This window comes from Pezoporus wallicus, unplaced genomic scaffold, assembly GCF_028554395.1.
Source record: "Pezoporus wallicus isolate ANWC-B61680 ecotype Strahan unplaced genomic scaffold, APGP_CSIRO_Pwel_v1 scaffold_3294, whole genome shotgun sequence".
In the NCBI taxonomy this organism is placed as follows: Eukaryota; Metazoa; Chordata; class Aves; order Psittaciformes; family Psittacidae; genus Pezoporus; species Pezoporus wallicus.
Window position 1 is genome coordinate 7,891,558 of NW_026635478.1, and position 22,609 is coordinate 7,914,166.

General features: G+C 41.2%; 1 long non-coding RNA gene across 1 annotated transcript in view; it reads right to left on the reverse strand.

The window, feature by feature from the left end:
- Window positions 1-4,615: 4,615 nt before the first annotated feature.
- LOC130608667 (uncharacterized) overlaps window positions 4,616-22,609 on the reverse strand; it is a 50,179-nt gene continuing 32,185 nt past the window's right edge. The window contains exons 7-8 of the long non-coding RNA XR_008974607.1: window positions 4,861-4,979; window positions 4,616-4,762 (exon numbers count right to left, since the gene is read on the reverse strand). This is a non-coding gene — a long non-coding RNA (uncharacterized LOC130608667). The remainder of the gene's footprint in view (window positions 4,763-4,860; window positions 4,980-22,609) is intronic.

Consider the following 22,609-nt stretch of genomic DNA (forward strand, 5'->3'; position numbering starts at 1 on the left):
CTTTGATCAGGGATCTATCTCCCTTTTTCCCAAACTCTTCCTTTGAGCAGTCAGTAGCTTACATTGAAAATGCCAGGTGGTTTGTTGGTCACCACCTGTAGACATAAGATGAGCTTCACAGAACTTACAGTTAAGGTAGACAACTATGATGATGGCAAATGGCAAAAGGGAAGAAACTGAAGAGAGAGAGACAATATTTAGAGAGAGACAAGGAGAGGGAGAAGAGACATATTAATTCCTTTATTATGTTACCAAAATTTTCTCTTTCCATCTCCTCTAGCATCTTCTTTCAAGACAGTTTAAAGAAACAGGTCATCTTCTGGGCAAAGTGAATTTTGAAAAAGAGAAGGTAAAAGGCAAGATTCATAGTGCATATATCAATTTGCTCCAAGGAAAATTGCCTTGAAACTATGGGGCGCAGTCATCCTGCAAAGTGTGCTCCTGCTTAGCTGCATTACTTATCCAGAATTGGTAAATGGTGGTAGTTCAAAATCGCTGAAGTAAATGTCTAGATTTGCAAGCGGGGACCTATGGTTTCATTATAGCCATTTGGCCTGTTTTGACCTCCCCCTAGACCTCTGCCTTGTTTTGTGCATTTAGACCTCAATGAAGGAAAATAATTTATAAATGTACTTAACTTTAAAGAGGTGATTTAAGTCTACAGACATCAATAGCAGGTAAGCACATAATTACTTATGTCTAAAATAAAGATGAGATGTGTATACTTTAAGTGCATTCCTGAAAGGATTTCTTATGGGAGATTTTTAGATCTGTTTTGCTCACCTGAAAAGAGTCTAGCACAAAGATTTCTGTAAAGAAAAAAAAGCAGAATAGTTTCCTTGGCAGGGATGATTAAGAAAGAAACAACAGTTTGATTTGCTTGGAACACAAGGTATTTGATTGTATTTTAATTTCTTCAAGCATTTGTAGTATCTATGAGAAGAGGTTTTCAAGTCAGTGTAATCTACTTTTTTGTTTTTTTCAAGTATAATGTCTATGCCTCTACTTTTGGTTCAGCCACAGTAAATAAGAGAGCTTCCTTCCCTTTTTGTAAGGCCTGTTTGATGCTGTTTCTTGATCTTGAATTAGTTGTTGACTCATATCAAATGCAAATCATCAAGCCCTTTTACAGTATGAATCATAGCTGCCCTTGGTTAAGGGGGTAAGAAGAGATGAGAAGGGAAACATTACATTTCTGGACAATGCTGATGACTGAGGGCTGGTGTGACTCATACATAAGAGGGCCGATATGCACTTTCAAGTCAACAACTTAGGAGATTAAGAAGCAAACTTCAAACGGGGTTTTCAAAGGCAGAAGAAAACAGGAACTGGAATAAGCAACAAAGTAATGCACACAGCCACATCCTGAAGTCCTCACTGATGCAAGATTCCCATTTACATTAACTTTATGGTTTGCAAGCACTAACCTTAGAGTTCATGGTTTAAGACTAATCATTAGTTAGCTGGGAGTTTCAAATAGCTGCAAGTCCACTCAGTAGAGTTTTAAAGTAATTAATTTTTGGTCAGATTTTGTTACAAGCAGAAATCCACAGAGCTGGATGTCATTCTCACCAAAAAAAAAAAAAGGTTCTTTCTCATATACATGGCATTGTTAGAAAAACTGTGGACATATCTGTGGTGCAAAGAAGAGGATATGGAGGGGGGCCTTTCCATTTGCTGAAAATTAGATGTGGAGAACAACTCACAAAGAAGGAGCAAACAAATTATTTTTGTACCCAACCTAGTTTTCCTGTATATGGGAAATGATTGTGGAATTAGAAAAATGTCCACGCATGCAGCAAAGCACCTCTCTGCTGATGAGAGAGACAGAAACATTATAAAATCAGGTAGCTAGAAGCGAACCCACTTTTGCTATTTATCATAGAAATAACTATTTCTTCACAAACACAGGGCATAATTTTTCTTCAGTTCACTAAAAACTGAAAGATATTTTTTGTTATTCCTTTAAAGACTGTTTCGGGGAGGGTGTTGTTTTATTTAATCAAAGCTTGTTCCATGCATTACACTCCAACCTACCACATACATTACTGCACATGAGCTTCTTTTGTGTTTGGCTACACCAGATTAAATTGCAGAACCTATGCTACTCACTTCAGAGGACAAGGAATCAACATGTCTTTTGTGTATGAGCAAGATTCTGTCTTAATCCCATAATAATTTTCTAATTCCTTTCATATTCTTGTCACTGGTGCTTAAGACAAAAACTTGGCAAAAGGGCTTTGAAACAAAGTCAAGGTATTGCTCAACTAGTTAAAAAGAGCAAGGAAGAAGAGATACATGTATTTTTAGAGCTGCAACTGAACAAATACTTTTATTTTAAAGAGTTCAGATGACTTGGTTAAGAGCATTTTGGATTAAAGGACAAACACTATTAGGATTACTTGGCAATTACACTGTGGTAATCAGCCAATGATCCTGCACAGAGATATCCTACTTCTATCTCTTTTACCCAAAGGAGGGCATTGTACTGAACACTGATGATCCAACCAGTGCCTGCTCTCAGCTGGGGGCTGTCCATCAACCCTTCTCCAAAATCTCTGGCTGAAACTTCACCCTCCTTGTCCTCATCAGGCTTTCCAGAAGGTGGAGATCCATAGTGGGGCTTGGAGTTGCACCATCTCTGGGCTTCACCTGCCATCCTTCCCACTCCTCTAGACAGAATCAACCAACTCTACTAAGCCACATGTTCTGATATGACAGATTAAACACCAAGAATGAGGAAATCAAACAGCACATGAAATCCACCAGGCAAGTTTGCTGGATAAATATTTCCGATTAACTCTGCAGCTGGGGCCAAGTTCACTCTGAAGCTGGCTCTGCAACCAGAAATCTTGCAGTCAGCCAGACGGGTTTCATGTGTTTGTGCTGTGCTGCATGCAGTCTGGCAGTGGAGAAGCTAGTCTTGGGGAAAGGACATGGTGGGAGGATCACAAAACTGGGGGTAGTGTGTGCTTCAGGGCTGGTACTCATCTTTTTTTGGTCACCATTTTAGCAAGGCAAGGCAATAGGATTTAGGTGCCATGCTCCCTTGGGCACCTCTGGAAGTGCAGGTGGTACCCAGGGATCACAACACAGATATGCTCCTGTTGCTTCCTATTCTGAGCGGACCTTCTGCCTCAGCCCAGTATTTCTAGGACGGTTTCATGTTCATTGAGCATGGACAACACAGGAACTAAACCATCTGCCTGACTTCCAATGTTAATAAGCTTAAAATCTTCTGTCTGTCAGAACCACTCTTGAAGACAAGTCAAGCACTCACAACACATTGCTCCTTTAAACCAATGTCAGATTTCTGTCTTGCCAGACCTTCAGTAACTGCAGCTTTCAGGTTTTGGCTAGCACTGAAACAATTTCTGTAAAATATACCACAGACAGATAGCTTCACATTTGAAAATATTAGCATGAATAACAATATGTTTGATATGAACTCAACCAGTTATTCATTGGTTAAAAGAGTAAAGCCTCTAAGAAATATTTGAGAGAATATGCCCACAGAAGGGACCAGTTTGCATTTGTGGTGTTTATTCTTGTCTGCTTAAAAAGAAAATAGAAAATCGGGTTGACTAGGTTTTCCATTTTAATGCAGCTTTCTAGCTATCATGATTTCAAGCTGCTGATTACACATCGGTGGTGTGATAGTCAAGTGATGAAAATTTGAGGCTTGTGATACAGAATACTTACAGTTTTGCACAGTTTGCAACATTTTCCAATGAGCAATGCTATGCCAGATTTACAATGAGATTTACAAAAAAGAACCATAAAGTTAGGACCCCAAATTCCCACTTGCAAAGAAACAGGCACAAAGAACAGCACACCCACTACCCAGTATCTCCTGTGCTCCTCAGATCAACTTCTGATGGAACTGGCGTGTACTCATTGCTCATTTAAGTAAACTCATGTATCGGGATTTCTGCTATAAATTCCTCTTTTAAAACATTGATTCAAATATTTCAACATGTACATGGAAATGCTGGAGGAATAAACACCCCATCAATGTTTACCTTAAAAAAAAAATAAATGTATTTTGGCATATTTTACATAGCAGTGTTTTCTATTTCTTCAACCAAAATAAGATTAAAAAATTCCCCTGCAGTAGCACACAGTCCTTCCTTTCTTCCTTCCTTCCTGCCTGCCTGCCTCCCTTCTACCTTCCTCTGCCCTTCCTCCCCCTTCTTTATATCATAGCTGGGTAGATATTTATTAAGGGCATCTAATGGCTCTTTACTCTTCCCTTCCTCCACCTGCAGCAGCTGCTGCAGTGCATTGCATTGGCTCTTGGATCTGGCTCTTGGATTGCTGTGTGGCCAGATCCAGGCTTCAGATGCAATTGGGTGTATGGCATCTGCAAGCCCTGACAAGCAGCCACTGCCCTGCCCATGTGAGTTGGACACATCCACAACTCATGGGCTCACTACAGGATCCTGGTTACCCCATATTCACTATTTGTGACCCACGCCTGCAGATGAAAACTCCTGAATGTTAAACAGGGCTGCTTGCAGCCATATTCAGGCAGCCATATGCAACTGGTTAACAGAGAAGAGCATTTAATATCAATATCCCTTGCTCAGGTCGTTCCAGCCTAGATTTCAGATTCATTCACAGTGAGCTCCAGTACGGTCCTGCATTTGTCCACCTGAGATGCTATCACTGTTACTTGAGACAGGGATCCCACTGCATTAGGCCAAGGGCACATACACAGAAACAGCAGCAAGAAGCAGCAGTGCTCCAAAAAGCCAGCAGCCTGAACATTAGGAGGAGAGGTGGGAAGACAAACAGACACCATAGACAGAACAATGCTCTGAAAGGCTGAAGTAGCTTAGGAGCAGAAATCTCACTTACTTTCAACAGTGCTTCTGAAAACTGCATCCAAATTGACTGCTCCAAGATCACATAGGAAGTCAGCAGAGAAGCTGATAAGAGTCCAGTACCCACAGGACCCCAAAGCTCCTGCAGAAGGGCTGGAGACAGACTTCAGACAGTATAGACAACCATACTGTGAGATTAGATTCGAGTCAGGAAAAAAGTTAAATAGTCCAGCAGTGCTGCTGAAAACAAGCAATATGGCACTGGCGCAAATGCTAGTCTCAGCATCCAAACCACTGAAAAGAAAACCATGGCAGCAAGGCTTGCAGAAGAAAGGGCTCAAAACCTCACAAACAGCTATGAGGGAGGGGGAAAAGGATCTGCAAACTCTGCAATCATCCATACAAAACTGCATCAAGATGTATGGGTAGTGAGATCCTCATGGTGTGATGAACAATACACACCCCTGGCTCATGACTTAGTGCAGGCTTAACATGAGAGAACTGCAACTGGGAAAGAAAATGAATGTAACCAGAAGAAATTGGAAAATGGACGAAGCGCTAAGGGGGAGGGAACAAACCCAAATCCTTCATTTCACTCATGCAAGCAATAGTAAGTCCCAAATTTAAGCAGCAACTTTGAATTCTGGTTTGAGTTTGGCTTTTCTGTTTATGTGGGCATTTTTTTTTTTTTTTTTTTTAGTATTTTTTATTCTAATACTTTGCCAGCAATAGCAAACCACTGGCTGCAAGAGATGGATGTCCAGGTAAGTAATGAGGTGGTAAAACAAGAGATCCTAATGCCTCAGACACCTACTCTGCCAAAGGGGAGGCCTGGCTCTAAAGTGCTGAAGAACAACAACGTGGAGGCAAATCAGTCCTAGCCTTCATCAGTCAGTGGGTTAAGCACAGTCCAGTGAAGCGATAAAGACTTTTCTAGACATCCCCAAAAGATCACGCAGTGGAAAGGTTCATGTTGTGCTTGGAGAAGGAATGCAGTGCTGCTGACAATATCCAGTTTGCTGCCCAGGTACACCACACACCTGCAACTGTGCAGTCCCACATTGTCTCTCCATGACAAAGGGGACCCTGCCCACCTGAGACCCAGTGGCTTGATACACTGCCAAGTATGACTGGAAAGGCTCTCTGCAGACCAGAGTTGTGAGTTCCACTCATGGCTGCTCCCAGGATAAGTCACTAAGAGCTCTGTAGACACTACCATGCGGCAGCACTGCATGAGAAGAGGACATCTGAAACTCCATGCATACACTGCAGAAATTTGCTTTACCTTTAACCTGCATCATCTCAATGAAGCCATGTACTATATTCATGTTCTGGGCAGTGTTTATTACAAAGGCTTTTTGCATGTGTTTCTGCAGCAGTCCCTTTCCCCTTCACAGATGTAAAGTTTAGGTCTTCTCTCCTGGTAACAGTCTGGGCTTATTTATCCCCCTGGAAAGAAGTGTAAGGGAAACAAATATCCTTCGGCTCTCAAAATCAAGCTTATGAGAGGTTTAGGATAAACAGGCTTTGCGAAAACTCTCTATACAGATGAGCATTTCACAAAGAGAAGTCCTTAGCTGTACCATGAGCTCCACGCAATAGTAGGCATCACTGCTTTTCACATTAAACAAATCTGCCCTTGAGGTTTGGGAGGGAAAGAGGGCTGGGGCCTTAGTTGTGGGGTTTTTAGCACCTAGGTGACTCTAGATGACTTCCCACTGCAAACTGGGGCTCATACTGGTTGTTACGCCTTACACTACCATGACTTTGGTAGTATCAGTCACACACAATGCCAGAGTTCAAAAATTCTAGTGATGAAAGAGACTACACAAGTGATGTCATACTGATGCATTAACCAGAGAAGCATGACACTGAGATGGGCCTCCCCAGACTCTTATCTTAAGCACCCTAAAAATACTTGTAAGACTTTTAAACTGAAATGTTATGTTCATTGCCTCCAAGACCTTGCCCTGCAAAAAGTCTTCAAAGTGAGACAGAATAAGTAGATTAAAAGCAGTTAATTCCCCATCTGAACCCTGTGTTGTTGCAAGGTGCATCTTTTGGGGTTTGCTTGCTTTTACCATCACAATTCTGTTTACAGTGAGGTAGAACCTATCTGCCTCACAACAGTCTCAGCACATCCTGAAGTCCCTCAGCATGCATCTTCCCCTTCTCAGAAGCCACACACTCCCTGCTGCTTTACAAGTCCCTTTCTGGTGCTGCTTTTTCTACCCCTTGGCTGGCACTTTGGACTTTGTAGAACGCAGGCTGCTGTCCTGGGAATTCTATGGGAAGGATAAAAAAAGAAGGAAACCTGCTATATTGTTGTAAAAGATGATTCACAAGACTTGCAGGTAACAAAGTACAGAATAATCATTGCCCTCCTTAAAAATTAAAGACCAACTAGCAACTTTAAACAAAATAAAGAAAAAGCACAATTTAGTCACTTTCCTAAGTGAGTAAGTGCAAAAAAATTGCAAAGCAGGGTGCTGCATGAGAAGGTTGACTCAAAAGCTGAATTTCGAATTCAAGAGAAAGCTCCCCTTGCCTAGTGACAACGAAGGGCATGGTGAATTTAGCAAACATCTACATGTGTTGGCAATATCGGGAAAAGCAAGTGGACAGCAGAAGGTATGAACATGGAGATTTCCCTGAGCTGACCTGAGCCAGAGCTTTCAGAAAATGGGGTAAAGAAATGTCGACCTCCTCTGGTGTTGGCAGCAGTCTCTCCAATACAGCCTTGCACTAAAGAATATTCCCGACTTGCACCACCAGTTTCTCCTCTCCATATAAATGTTCACACAGTCATAGCATTAGCTCCACTAAGCTACACGGAAACACTCAGAATTAATGTTCTCTAAGTTGTCCTGTTAAAAAGATCCACAACTACTAGTTTTATTAATTAAGTTTCCAGCTATGTTACAGCCTGTTATTCTTGCTGCCTCTTGTTCAGTCACCTACCTGATGGCAATGTTCAATGGGAAACGTTCTTTTCTTTTCATTAATGGTAGGTATGTTCCCTTGAAAACTCCAGTCCTGCAATTTGTTTTTGCTTCATGCATGCCAGCTCTCAGGAAGAGAGGTTGGGGGACAACCTTGCTGTGGGAAAGACAGGTTGTTTTTTCTAAGAGATGTTTAGAGCCTAGGGAAAGTGAGTTGAAGAAGCATACAATCAGCAGGGAGAATAATTCAAAATAAGGGAGCATTTAAAATCCTTTCTTTGGCTAACACTGGCAGTAAACATCTCACTTGAAATACTGCAAGGCAATTCAGCTTGCCTGCATGGGAGAGCAATGGCAGAGCAGGAAACTAAATCCAGTAATTAACAGTGAGATTTTAGCTCTGACAACATAAACATAGCACAGCACAAAGAACTTTCTAATATTTTGCATTTCTCTGTAAGAATCAGGGCAGAATTTAAAATAATGCAGTGGAGTTGGGTGAAAATCATTCAACGGCAGCTCCTAGCAAGGATCCTCTGATACTCTTTTTGGAACTCTGTGGACACACGTGTCTACATGAGTAGGTCATGTTCTGCAAAACTGGTGCCTGATGTCCTGGCTGAAAGAATTCAGAATTACTGCTTATGCAAAGAGTGATCTGAGGTAGATACAAGAGAAGGACAATGAAAAGGATACAGGACTTGCCTGATCATTCAACCGTAAGGGTGTGCTGAAAGATTTCTTTCTGAGCCTTCCCCGACACAACCCCAAAGAGCAAGATCCTGCAATGGGTCTACAGAAGCCTGATTACTGTGCACACCGTGCACCACCTTGGCAATGAAGTCATTCAGTAGTCTGACTAAAATAACATCTTCTAATTCTTTTTTTGTTGTAATTTACAGTCTCTCTCCTTTGGCTGAACCTGCCAGCCATCCTGGAGGTGAACAGAGAATGTGCTAAAGTTGCCAATTTTGGGGCCTGGTGTGAGAGAAAGCTTTTATTCCAGAGGTTGTATTTACTCTGGAGACAGTTAATCAAAGCTCTGCAGAGCATTGTAATTCTTCTGTTCCTTTCATACGGGTATGAACTCTCGGCGACTGATCCCTGCAACTCTCAAATCCCCACAATAAGCTCACTCCAACGTATCTTACAGTAGGTCTGATTAAGAAAGATCCAAGCTTTTTCAAAATGGCTTTGAAAAATTACATCACTTGTGTTGTTGGATTTCATATTGGCACCATGGGCACCAGCTAACACATCTGAAATGAGTTTCAGGACTCTTTCAGCAGGACATTTAATGCTCAGCCCAAAAGAGGACTTAGATGGAGCCAGTTCCATCGAGGAAGTGAACATTTGGGACAATATAGTCAATATGTCTTAAAGTAAAATCAATGGACAAGCCACACGGAGGCATCCAAAAGGAGTGGGTGATAAAGGTGTGTGTCTCAGATCTGATTTTCTCAATTTGCTGTAAATGCTCTTCTAATAATCCATGTTGCCTCTGACCATACATGAAGACTACATGTACAGAATCAATGCCTGGTAAGTAATTTGTCTTTCATTTAAAAGTCACATGGAAAACTCTCTAAAGTACTCTGGTGACACCAGTAGACACTTTCTATTTTCAGGTACAGCTGAAAAAAACGATAAATCATTTCAAACAGCTAGGTTCTTGATTTGGTCTTACAGCAAGTCTGGAGTCTATGGCAAAGAAAACTACACTGGAGCTACTTGTGCTATTGAGACTGGCAAATTTAGTTGAAAGTTTTGTTTCAAAGCACAACATTCTCTTTTCATCTTGGAATTACATAGGGAAGAAACTTTCTTGATAAAAGAAACTGTGTGTTACTTAACATGCAAATATTACGAGCCTCTTTTGAAATACAGATACTTGAATAAACAGATTCATAAAGCCAGTAAAGGGTTTTTTTTTAGTATGGACATGGATGCCAGTTATCCTAGATAAACATTAAATATGAAGGTCACTAATTTATTTTTAAACTGTTATTTATTTTTTAAATGATTCCATTACACAAATGCAAACAAAGCACACCAGAAACAGAGTGCTCCGAGACAACTCCCCTGAGCACTGCCTGTGTGCACATAACAAGCCCAGAATATGCCTTATGGGCAGTGAACTCCAGATAATTTCAGCCTATCATCTCCTTGGAGAGGATGCTGCTGCATCTGGGTTCTGGGTGGTCTCCAGTTGCATGGAGAAACAGTTCTAATACAGATAATTTAACATTGTAAACTATTTTGTGACTCTGGGGAATGATGAGAGTGAGAAAACTGTGGTATTTAACCTTGTTCCTTCACCATCTCTACGAGATGAACCACCAACGACTACCTACATCACCTTCAGATTGTTTAGGCTGAACTTTAGCCAGTGTAAGCCAGATACTGAAGCTGGGAAAGGAGCACCATACACCAATCCACCACATGTGGTGGACAGGGCATCAGAGTAGCACGCAGAGCTATGGATTTGTCCCAGATTCACTGACTTGTGACCTTGGTTCATTTTGCCTCTACTTCAATTTTAGCTTTGGTAATATTCCAGCATGCTTTTGTAGAAATACCTGCAACTGCAGGCAAGCAGGGATATCTTGTGTGCTAAGATACCAAGTCTAAAGAGCAGTAGCAAAGCATCAAAGAGGCTGTACCATGAACTACTAACTGTAGGTTGCCTACACACCGAAGCACAAAAATAGCTCAGAAGTCAGCCGACCCCCTTTTGCTGCTGAGAAAGCATCAGCAGTACAGCTACACTCCACATTCCCCATATTGTGGTCTACTGAGAATTGCCTCATCACATGGCACGTGCTCCCTGACTTCTGAGCTGTGGAAACCATGAACTGATGATACCCAATATCTTTTCTGCTTTCTCAGTATCACGTTTCAATTAAAATCATTGCAACAGATACTACGAAAGGACAATCTGTGCTCAGAAACAGTAGGAAAGGTGATCTGTGACACAGGCTTTGTGTTAAAATGTAGTCTACCACACACATGAAATCAAGTCTCCGAAAGACAGCAGAGGAGAGCAACAAAACCCCAGCCTACAGACCAGTGCATTCAGATGCATTAACAAAAGATCATGGCCAGCTGTAAAAAAATACTTGAACACAAAGCCCTTTTGTACCATCAGAAGATGATTGTGATCTAATAAGTCCAGCTCAATATCCACCTGAAGCACTCTCAATTTGCTTCTATGCTTCCTCACTCTTGCTTTCTAGGATTAGGTCCACATCAACATCTGCAAGAAAGCTGCTTCTAATTAAATGTGGAAACTCATATCCCGTGCACTTAATTCATACTGTGCTAGCATACTCAATGCTGATAAAGTAACAGAAGTGATTCTAAGCCACAAACTGCTAAATGGAGCCTCCTCTGCTTTGTAAAGTGTTGCTCTTTGAAGTGGCAGCATTTTGACTTGCTCTGTCTAAGACTGTGCCACTGAAAATCTACAGTGAAATCTGTGTCCTATTGAATGGCAAAACTCCTGGCAACTTTCGCAAGGCCAGGAACAGATTTAACCTCCTGTATCTATAGAAACTCAGAGGCATAAATTGCATCCATGGGACCTTAAAAGTCAGAAAGCAATGGGTGGCAATCATAATGAAGCTGGTTTTCCCAGGATTCTTAGAAAACAGTAGACAAATAAATAAAAATCCAGAATATTTTAACATTTCATTTCCCCAACTCCTCTTTATGAGCAGCTACAAGTCCTCAGAGTTTCCCACTGCCAGTGGTCAATGATATCATTCACAGTGATTTTTCTACACCCTTCATTCGCTGGCCTTTCTTAGGGCTGCTACGGTTTCCTGTGGGCTTTGGTTTGATCTGTGTTTTTCTTGGCCATAAGCTGACCTGAAAATATGAGGCTATTTCAGGCAAAAAGTATCAAAAAATAAAATAAAGTATGCTTTTTCAACCCCTATGGCCGCACCCCTATGCTTTCTGCCATTCTGCCCAGTTAGCATTTTTAAAACACATTTTAATTTATTTATTATTTATTTGTGCATTCAATTCAAACTCAAGGCAACCAGACTATAATTACAGAGGCTGTAATTTGGCAATAGAAATCAGGTTCTTTCAAAAAACTGCTTCAAGTCTATGAGGCTGGATGGGATCCATCCAAGGGTACTGAGGGAGCTGGGGGAAGTGATCTCCAAGCCATGTTCAATCCTTTATCAGCAGTTCTGGCTAGCTGGGGAGGTCCCAGTTGCCTGGAAGTTAGCAAATGTGATGCCCATCTACAGGAACGGTCAGAAAGAGGACCAAGGGAACCACAAGCCTGTTAGTGTGACCTTGGTGCTGAGGGAGGTTATGGAGCAGATCATCTTATATGCCACCAAAAGGTATGTACAAGACAACCAGGTGATCAGGCCCAGTCAGCATGGGTTTATGAAAGGCAAGTCTTGCTTGACTAACCTGATCTCTATCTATAACAAAGTGACGCACTTAGTGGGTAGGGGAAAGGCTGTGAATGTTGTCTAAGTAGTCTCTAGTAAAGCCTTTGACACTGTTTCCCACAGCGTTCTCCTGGAAAAACTGGCTACTTATGGCTTCGATAGCCATAGTTTTCCCTTGGTAAAAAACTGGCTGGATGGTTGAGCCCAAAAAGTGGTGGTGAATGTAGATAAATCCAGTTGGTGACTAGTCACAGGTGGTGTTCCGCAGGGCTCAGTACTGAGGCCAGTTCTGTTTAATATCTTTATCAGTGATCTGGACCAAGAGATCAAGTGCACCCTCAGGAGTTTTCAAATGACAGCAAGTTGGGTAGGAATGTTGATCTGAAGGAAAGGAGACTCAGGGGAGACCATACGGCTCTCTACTACTACCTGAAAGGAGGTTGTAGTGAGATATCAGTCTCTTCTCCCAAGTAACAGGTGATAGAACAAGAGGAAATGGCCTCAATGTGCACCAGGGGAGGTTTAGATTGGATATTAAGAAAAACTGCTTCATCAAAAGGGTTGTCAAACATTGGAACAGGCTGCCCAGGAAAGCGGTTGAGTCACCATCCCTAGAGGTATTTAAAAGATGTGTAGATGTGGCACTCAGGGACATGGTTTAGTGGTGGACTTGGCAGTGCTGGGTTAACAGTTACACTTAGTCTTAAAGGTCTTTTCCAACCTAAGTGATTCTATCATTTTAGAAGTTCTTGCAAAAAGATGCAGAAGCTGTGCCATGACTGGTACCTTGATTTCTCCTGCCACCCAAAAGGTGCCTCCTATTGCCACAGGATGACACTTCACACCACAGCAAGGCATGAGTTTGGGCTGGAGGACCAGACCTCACAAGATAAACAGGAGCACCTTCCTGCACTGCCTGGGTGTTCCTTTGGGGTTTACTTTCCCATTGCTTTCCCCATGAACAGGCTCTGACGAGATGGCAGGATTAGGTGTTACTGCAACACATGCTAAAGGCTGTCCAGCCTTCCCTTTTCTTCTAAGGAAACCTTCCAAGCTTGCCATAGTACAAATTGACATAGTATTTCAACAGACTGCCTATGTCTATGTGGACAGCCAAACATATAATTGAAGGAGTATTCTGAATATTCTAATATTCAATTAGTCATATTTTTCAACTGGCATGGGTCTAACACTGTAATCACGTTATTACAGGACACTTGCACAGTTCCATGTGGTCTTTTTCTAATAATACACAAGGCAATGGCATCATTTTGTCCAACTGATAATTTACATGGTGGCACCGAATCTAAGATTTTCCAGTTGCTAAAATGAATTTCATCATTCAATGAAGAGAGAAGAAAAAGCTCCCAAGTGAATTGTATTTCTAATGCCTTGAAAGCTGCACATAAACCAAAACAACCTACCACCCCAAATCCTGTAGATTTATTGAGTCCTTCTTGCATGTTGAGGTACAGTCATGAAGGAACTCTAAATTATTAAGGATAAAACTACAGTTATGGTGACTGATGCTACTCAGAACTGCATTACTTCTTACTGAAGAAAGACACATACTGAAGTCCAGACCAGCCTAACTGCTGCAAAACTACTTTGAACTAAGTGAAATAAAGTGATTAAAACAGAAAAAAAAAAGGTGATAAAAACAGAAAACAATTTTGCCAGTGGGATATGGGAATTGCAGAGTGCGAGATACTATGAATTTTGTGCACTGTCTTCTGATAGATTTGCAGGGGAAACTGCTCTGATTCCGCAAAGAAGGTGAACATGAAAACAACCCTCTTGCAAGAGAGCTCATCAGTGTCATCATCACCCAGGGTAAAGGTGATAGCCTTAGAGGGTATCCATAACCTTGGTGATTCCTGGAGAATTTTAGTTTATGTTGGTACCGTCTACCCATAGAAGACTTGTGAAAGAGCTATTTGGACAAGGCCAGTGAGACAAAGGTGTCTGCCTCCTCCCCCCGCCCCGTACAGCCAAATAAGCTATACAACTGGTATTTGGCAGCCTCTTGTTCCTACAGCCAGTCATTAGAGATGCACATTTGAATGATTCTTCTTGCTGTTGCTCTTACTCACCTTGTTTCTGTTTCCTACTCATGCTAGGCAGCAGAGGAATCAAGGAAGGATTAACATTGGACCATAAGCAAGTATTCAAGTCACCTCTTCACTGAAGAGCCCACTAGGTCCTAAGGTCGGAAGAATCTCCCCTGTGAAACAAGCCAATAGCCCTCAATTACTCCAGCACTGGAGCTGATACTTTATGTCTTGTCAGTACTTATCTTCCAGAAGAGGCTTTGTCTGAAGACATTAGGAGACTGAAGACACCCTGCTTCCTTTAGCATTTTGTTGCAACACATAATTACTCTTCATTTAGTCATTTGCTTCAACTGCTCCAGTGATTCATTAGAAAATGAGTGATATTCACCCACATGAATGCAAGCTCACAGGGCTTCAGAGAAAAGTATGCAAAGTTTTTTATCTCTGCTTTTCATCTGCAGCTGACTTCTCTCCAGCCTGGCTATGGCTGCTTTGATTTCACATTGGCCGCCTTCCATGCCATCTTTCACTTTTTTTGGGGGGGGGGAAGACTGTCCTGTTTCGTTGTGAGAGTGGTTTTATGCCAAGCTTCTTCTGTTCAGAGATGAAATTTCCCAAAGCGGTGCCTACTTCTCCATTCCTAAACCCTGCTTTAAAAACTTTGGTAATTGGCTTTGATTTTCTAAGATTTGGAGTATAAGGCATCTTCTGACAAGCGGTATCAGGTGCAGGCCCAGTTTTATGGAAAACATAGATCTTGTTTTCATGTCCCTAAATAGCAAATTAGAATTACAGGCTTTCATTTGTGGGCTTAAAGATCTTGACAAGAATGCCTATCCACTGGATTATAATTCCACATCATTTGGCAGCAATTGCTCAAGTTGTCATGAACAGTTTAAATCTCTACCAGTCACACAATTTGCTCATTGGGAAGTAAGTAGCTGGTTAAAACCAGATGGCACAGGATCAAAATGTCAAGAGATATCCGCATGGGACAAAGCTGGGTCTAATGGAAATACTTATGAGACCTCTAAATGGTACCAGAAGTAGGTGTGTGTCACATAATGGTTCCATAACTTCACCAACTTGCTAAGCATTTCTGGCCTTTAGAATATTACTTTAGAACGGGATTCCAAACTTTCTAGATTAGATCTAATTAGATCTAATACATTAGATCTAATATATTAGATCTGCCATCACAATAATCTATTTTAAAATATTTCATATACTTAAACTTACCTATGTGAGACACTAACTTTTAGAGTTAGCCTGGATTATTATCCTTGCTGTAGAGTAAACCTCTTTTCTGCTTTTCTGGATTTTAGGCTGACATTTCTCCAGTCTCTAATCCCAGTGGCATTCTGCAGATTAAATGGCATTGATACCTGAAGCAGCTAAGTCATCAGGGGCATTATTCAGCCACAATTTTCTCTGCAGGTATTTAGGAAAAAGCTTCTTAGCTCAAGAAAAAATAAAATATGGCCCAGCACCCATACAGCAGTATAGGAATAATGTACGGGAACAAAAAGCTTTGCTGTGGAAATACTTCTACTGGGACTACATTAATTTAGGGGTCCATTTCCAGGGCTAACTTGGCTGTCTTGACCACTATATTTTGATAATGACCTTTGTGGTTACAGAAGAAACTTGTAATGAGGTTGAGATTGGAAACCAGCTATTTCACTTTTTAACCAGTGTCCTGAGTTGTGATCTATTCTTCCTCAAAACATTTACTGCACAGCACCAGTCCGTATCATCAAAAGTTGATACTTCAGGACAACTAAGAAATTGGGCTTTTCCTTGCCCATGGCAGTGGGGGTTGGAACTAGATGATCTTAAGGTCCTTTCCAACCCTAACTATCCTATGAGTCCATGACGGTAACTGAGTTGCACTCTCAACACTTCCAGTTGCTAACTGGACCTCAGAGGCTTTAACTCCCCACACTCCTGCTGGATTACTTCTACCAGGGAAATTAGCATTTATTTGAAGTCTAACAACTGCTGTGTCTGATCCACTTGCACCCCAAAGGGACTGCGGCACACAGGGGCTGGCTGACTTGATGACATTGCCTGATACTGGCTGCACCTTGGCCATTGTAAGGCCTCCAGAACAGTGGACAATATCAAGACAACAATGTACCCACCAAACAAAGTGGCCTCCTCCCCATCAGGCTCCTTAACACTGGTGTATGGCAAATCAGACTAGCCTAAAAGCTAAAATCAGCCAAAGCCTAAAAAAGGGCCAACAGTCTCTTATCTTGCTCTTTTTATGCTGCTGCTGTCACTCAGACTTGGACTGGGTTGCATGGGCTAGACATAACAACCTGACAGATGTTCCCTATGAAAAGTTTAAATTTTGTAAACATCCCCAAAGATTTACCCCTTGGAGTACCTTGTCATCATCTATGATGGAGGATATAAATTGTTAGGAAGCTGCATTAGGCTGATTAGATTCCCTTCACATCCTTACCTCCTTTTCACTCTAAGGTAGCTTACTGTCAATGCAGTAAAAAGCTGGAGGAAAACTTAATTTTGATCACTGCCTGCCAACAAAAACCTGTAGGCTGGCTGGTACAAGTCTATGACATTTCCTATATGTCTGCTCAAATTAGTGGCAAAAGATGTCCTACAACGTTATTCAGAAAAAAAAATACAAGCTGTAATTTTTTTAATGGGAGGTGTGATTTCAAACAATATTGGTTTTCATCTCAAAAGCAGCACTAAACATTTGCATCATAGAAAAGAAGAAAGCACATTTATTCCTATGTTTAATTTTAGGTATCTATCTCATGAATAAGGGACTATGATACTTCCACTTCTTAAATAAACCTTTTTTTTTTTGTACCACAGAGACATAAGTTGCGTGGAAATGACCATTTCTACACCTTACAATGAAATTACAGTGTTTCAGAAGAAGCATGAAGGTTTATTGAGGGGAGGAGGGTGAATGTATCTTGTGTCCCTTCCACAGCTGGAGTGGTCATACAAGACATATTTCTGTGCCATGTGATGCTTCATCACTCTCAGACCCTTCTTGGTCATGCAGCTAGTACAGCTAGTGGTACAGCTAGTTTTTCCAGACATTGTTTTGCCAGGCACAAGCAGTGGAGGTGAGAGGAAACACTCTTCAGAAGTGGTCTTTGAGATGTACTAAAGGGCAGCCATCGAGATGGTCTTAAAATAAGGTTAAGGAGAGCCACTTTTAAAAGAGCCATTGCTCTTTCCTGTTGTTGCTGTAGGGGAGGGATTTGCTAGCATGACGTCTCTGTGATATGGGATAACATCTTCTCCTGTGGGAACTGAAGCAATATGACTTTATATACTAAGAATTGTCCTTCAGACGTTCATCTTCCGCTCCCGAGTCAGAAAACAACTGTGGCATTAAACATTACTGTCTTAGGGATGCAGTCTGTACGCCTTCAGTTCCCTACAGGCACGTCCTGTGTTAATCTAGGATAACTCATGTTACTACAATTACTGGAAAGCTTCACAGAAGTTAGGAAAAAAAAGATCAGTGTTAAGTGAAAACAATCTTGAACTAATGTTATGCTACAGCATCAAAATGTTCCAGATGGACTGTAATGACCAAAAGTGCAGAATGTCAGCTATATTGGAAGCCCCTGCTGAGTTTGATTTGTGGATTTTGATTCCTTCCCCTCCTCCCCTTTGGTCTTCTTCACCCCCACCTTATTTTTATCATGTCCTTTTTACCAGTGTTCTCAGAGATCCTCATCTGAGTTTGGTTCCTTTGGAACAGAGCCCTGCACATAAAATTATCTAACGCAATCTTCCTTTTATTCTAATACTGACATTCATAATTCTCTAAGGACTTAAAAGAAAAAGCAGGACTAATATCAATTATGGGAAAAAGGCTTTTATAAGCTGAAAAGGCGTTTTGATCTGTTAAAATAAAATTAAAAAAAATCAGCCATTTGCGTAACATTTCCCAGGCTAATCCCCAGCATAATTCAAATGAGATGGTTTAGCATACAAAAATTAATAGGAATTCTTTCTATGGGATAAACCCACAAGGTTTTGTTTATTTAAAATAATTGCAGCTGTGGGATAAAGAAGTTGAGCTGTACCAAACAACCAGTCTCTGTTCAGATGTCACAAAACTTGCTTTTTTTTCATATTTTATAATCACCTTTCTATTCTAAAAAGAATGAAGTCTAGGAAATCTCAGTTGTTGACTATTTCAGATATTTGAAAGACAGAAGATCACTTGCACTCACTTTCAGAGTACAGGAAGGGACAAAAAGTGATGCCTTGCACAAGAAAGAACATCCTCCTCCTCCTTCCCAGACAAGTGTAATAATAGCCCTCTGCAAGCTGTCTTCTGAGAGCAGGTTAATGCTCTAACTCCACAACTATCCAGCTATGCCATTACAACTGGGAAGATGCTATATGTGTGGTATTTATGATCCTCCAATATACAAGACAACTTTAATTAAACATAAATGTTTGTGGTAAACTGCCACTTGAAAACACAACTATTTTAGAAATAGATCTAAAACCTAAGAACCATGGTTCTTCTCCTCACTTCTATCTCTGCTTTCACTTCTGTGCATATCAACGTAAAACCACCATATTTCACTTACAGGCTAACATTTGGGAAGATTAAGCTTAACTCCCTGCATTGCTCAAATTTCTACATTCCTCCATGTTCACTTAAAGAAATTGCCAAACAAATAAGCAAAATACTTAAGTCTTTTTCCGCTTCCCTGAAGAACAGACTAAGAAGTCATGAGGTCTGGTAGCCATATGTTCCTTAAAGCTGGGACAGTTCTAAGAATCATGAATCTAAGTAATACTTTTATGTTGTGGTTTTCTTGTTCAAAGCGAAGAGCAGAGACCTAATCCATCCCCTAAGCACCTCTGAGTTAGGGCCAGGACTGGGACTGGGATTCACACTTCTCCAGTTCTTGCCCTTGCTGCTCTTCTACATCAAAGCATGACTATTTTAAAGTTGTGTGCTTACTGTCAAATCAGATACTTTCCCAAAGCTCATGGACCCTCTAGCCCTGTTCCTCTTCTGCAACTGAAAGACTCCTCAAGCCCCACTTGGAAAACTCATGGGCAGTTTGTCAGAGGACAAGTGATCTGAATCAACTGAGTTCTTCTGCATACCTATTTGAGGAAAACAAGGAAAAAGATAAAACAGACACGGATGCGAGACTGTGTGATGCTCTCAGCACCATCTCATGCAGTCTTACCACCAGCTGTGGTTAGTGCACAGTGACAAGCATCTCTCTTTCTGTCTGCACTGTGTTCACTTGAAACAATCCTCATATGAGGATGGATAGCCTCATGTGAGATTCACTGGGAATGTAGGCCCATGTGGTGTCTTCATGGTATCTGCCAGCCAAGTGGCAGGGCTAGCTGGCAGGAATGAAGTGGTAAAAGCTGAGTTTTTCCTTTTCATGCCTTTAAGAAGACTGTACTCCTAAGGGATAAAAGAGATCAAGAGTTTGGATAGTGTGCTTTCCTATAAATTAAGCATCAATTCACCTTCAGTGCCAGTGAACTGAAATCATGTTGGAGAATCATAAATCTCCCATGTCTACGGATAGCTGTAAGCCATACCTATGCCTCTGGGGTTAAGTAGGTGGGCTGAGAATGAGTTGTCAGGAAGCTTCAGATCTGAATGCTGAAAGGGGATAGTGAAACCTCAAAAACGCTGCTTCAAGCTACCTTTTTTCTCTCACTGCTGGATCCAGTTTGTCCAGCTTTATTTATTCTGTCCCTTTGTAATTCCCAAAAGAATATCCTGGTCTGCTGCCGTATGTACTTCCAGTTGAAAGCCAGAGTTTCCTAGGCACACATAAATTGAAATGTGTGGAAGCAACATTAACACTAGCTTTCCCAAAATTTATGCTATGCTATCAATGGAACAGACAGTAGCTGAAGATAAGACTAATGCATTCACTTTTCATCAGCAAACTTCAAAATAGGTCATTTTTTTGTGAGCGTGATGTTACCGTAGCTCTTTAAATCACATGGAAACACAGTCTGTCACATTAGCATACTCCAGTAAAGTATAATAAAGTGTTTTCCTGCATTCAGGTGAGCACGGACTGCACACAGCTGACAGTCAAACAAGTAAAATGTTTTAGCATTAATCTGTTTCTATTGAGTTGAATTGATATATCTCAGAATATTTGATGTTCATAGATTTTACAACCACTAGAAATACAGGCTTTTAACTTTTAAAGAAATATATGCTACTGAACTGGATTGCTGCAAAAAAAATAGCTAGAAATTATAACCAGTGTTTGTTTCCAAGGTTCAGTCCTTCCAGTTTCATACTCTGCATTTCAAATTTTTAATTCAATCATATTATTATAAGATTTATGATTCCTGAACACTTAAAATCACACAAAGGACTCACAAAGCTACTTGACTATGCAATTTCTTCCACATCTTTCTGATGCTTCATTGATACGGAGTAACCAGAAAACTCTTCTCTCCTTTGTGTTGCTGTATACCACACACAGCACAGTATGAACCACAGATATAGCCAGACTTCTTTTTTCTCTTTAAGTTTAGCAAACACAATACACTTTGAAGCATAACTCTGAGGTCTTTAGAGCTCACTGATCTACCACTAGCTTCTTCTATGAATACTCTGCAATGAATTGGTTTCTAACCTCTTACACCAAAAAAGCTACCAAACCCCCTTCAGACAATTTAAAATGTTCAATATTTCTGTAAGTTCAACAGTCTAGGGAACATAAGCAAGAGGAATTGTCCCCATCAAAGGCAAACAGATGTTGCTATAACCTTTTGAAAAAAACCTGCTCTTAGAAGTGTTATAGTAAATATGTAAATATGCTTTGAAATCTAATATCCTTCCTGAAGTGAAAGCCCTGGAGTACAAGGGCTCTTTGAGAGTATGTTTTGGTTTCATGAGATCGTACATATGCGATACTGAGCTGTGCCCAGCACAGCCAAGAGTCATCGCTACCATACCTTCTTGCAAGAAGATTGCAGGGAGGAGAGATGTCCCAGTGAAAGGAATGGATAAAGAATGTGTGTGCACCGTGACAGCATCCAAAGGCCTCTGACCGTGGGTTAAGAATCTATTAGCCCAATGAGTAATCTATTACCATGAGTAGATGTTTTCTGCCTTAATGGAAATAATCTGAAACATTTTCTATGTGTCTTCCCTTCTCCCTCATGTGGAATTCCCTCACCTCACACAGCTTTTCACCTACCTGTTCATTATGTTTCTGCTTCCAGGAATAAAAGATTTTAGAGCTGACATAAATTACATTGTCAGAGAGGTTGTATTGCTCTCCATCAGCTGAGCTCCTTATGTCTCCCCATCCTTTGAAAATAATTCATCTCACTACTGCTTTCACCACAGCAGTCTATACAGGCTGGTGGCTTTGATGGATTTCCCAGGAAGTGGGATCATTAGGCGAATCCCAGAAAATGACTGCCTTTCCCAGCCAGAGTCTGAATTGCACAAAATTTCCTCCTCTGGCTGTCCTGCACTATCAGAAATCAGTTGTGCTTTTATTTTCTATTCAGAGAGAAATAATATGTTCAGAGAGAATAAATATGTTCTTCTCCCTCAGAGGGTTCTGGCTTCAGTACACTGAAGAGGATTGGGAAGTAAGAGCAGACATTGCTCTTTGTCCTCCAGAGGCTGTTTCTAATTGTGGAACATGGGTTGGTGCTGTTACAATGAGTAATATCCCAGCAGTGGTACAGGAAAGGGCATTTCTAGGCCAGGAGAAGAGCAGAACCAACTCAGATGTTTCACAGGCTTGGGGAATTCAGCAACAGCAGATACACAGGTATCAGGTGGACGAGACCACAAGGTGCTCTACAACAGGAAGGCACAGGTTGATGAAAAACTGCATTCTGCCAGACCAGTGCACTGAAAAAGTAATCTTCAAGGGTGCTATTTTGCTCCCACAAGCAGCCAGTCTGAACAGTGGGTAGCTCATGATCAGCTTGAATGACTGAAACCAAATCGTGTTACAAAGCATTTCATCTTCTGTTCAATTCATGTCTCATAAATTTGAGGCAGGGGATTCATAAGCTACCCATTGCTTGTGAAGTATCTCCCACAAATATTCCTTTGGATTACCTCCAGGGGAAAGAGCTCTCTCATTTTCAATTCTGTCTGTTAACTCCTTCCGAAACCTAGAGATGACATCTGGAGAGTTTTTATGCAGAAAACTCTAACAACCCTTTGCTTTGCGGGTGTAACCTCACCATTTCAAAGGGCTTTCTCCTCTAAGGGGTTGCAAAACTCCTCCTGTTCCTTGATAGGGCTTTGTAGATTGTGCAGTAATGCTCATCCTGGTGAGGGCCTGGGCTGAGATGTGACCCCTGAGCAACACAAGGAGGCTCCTGGA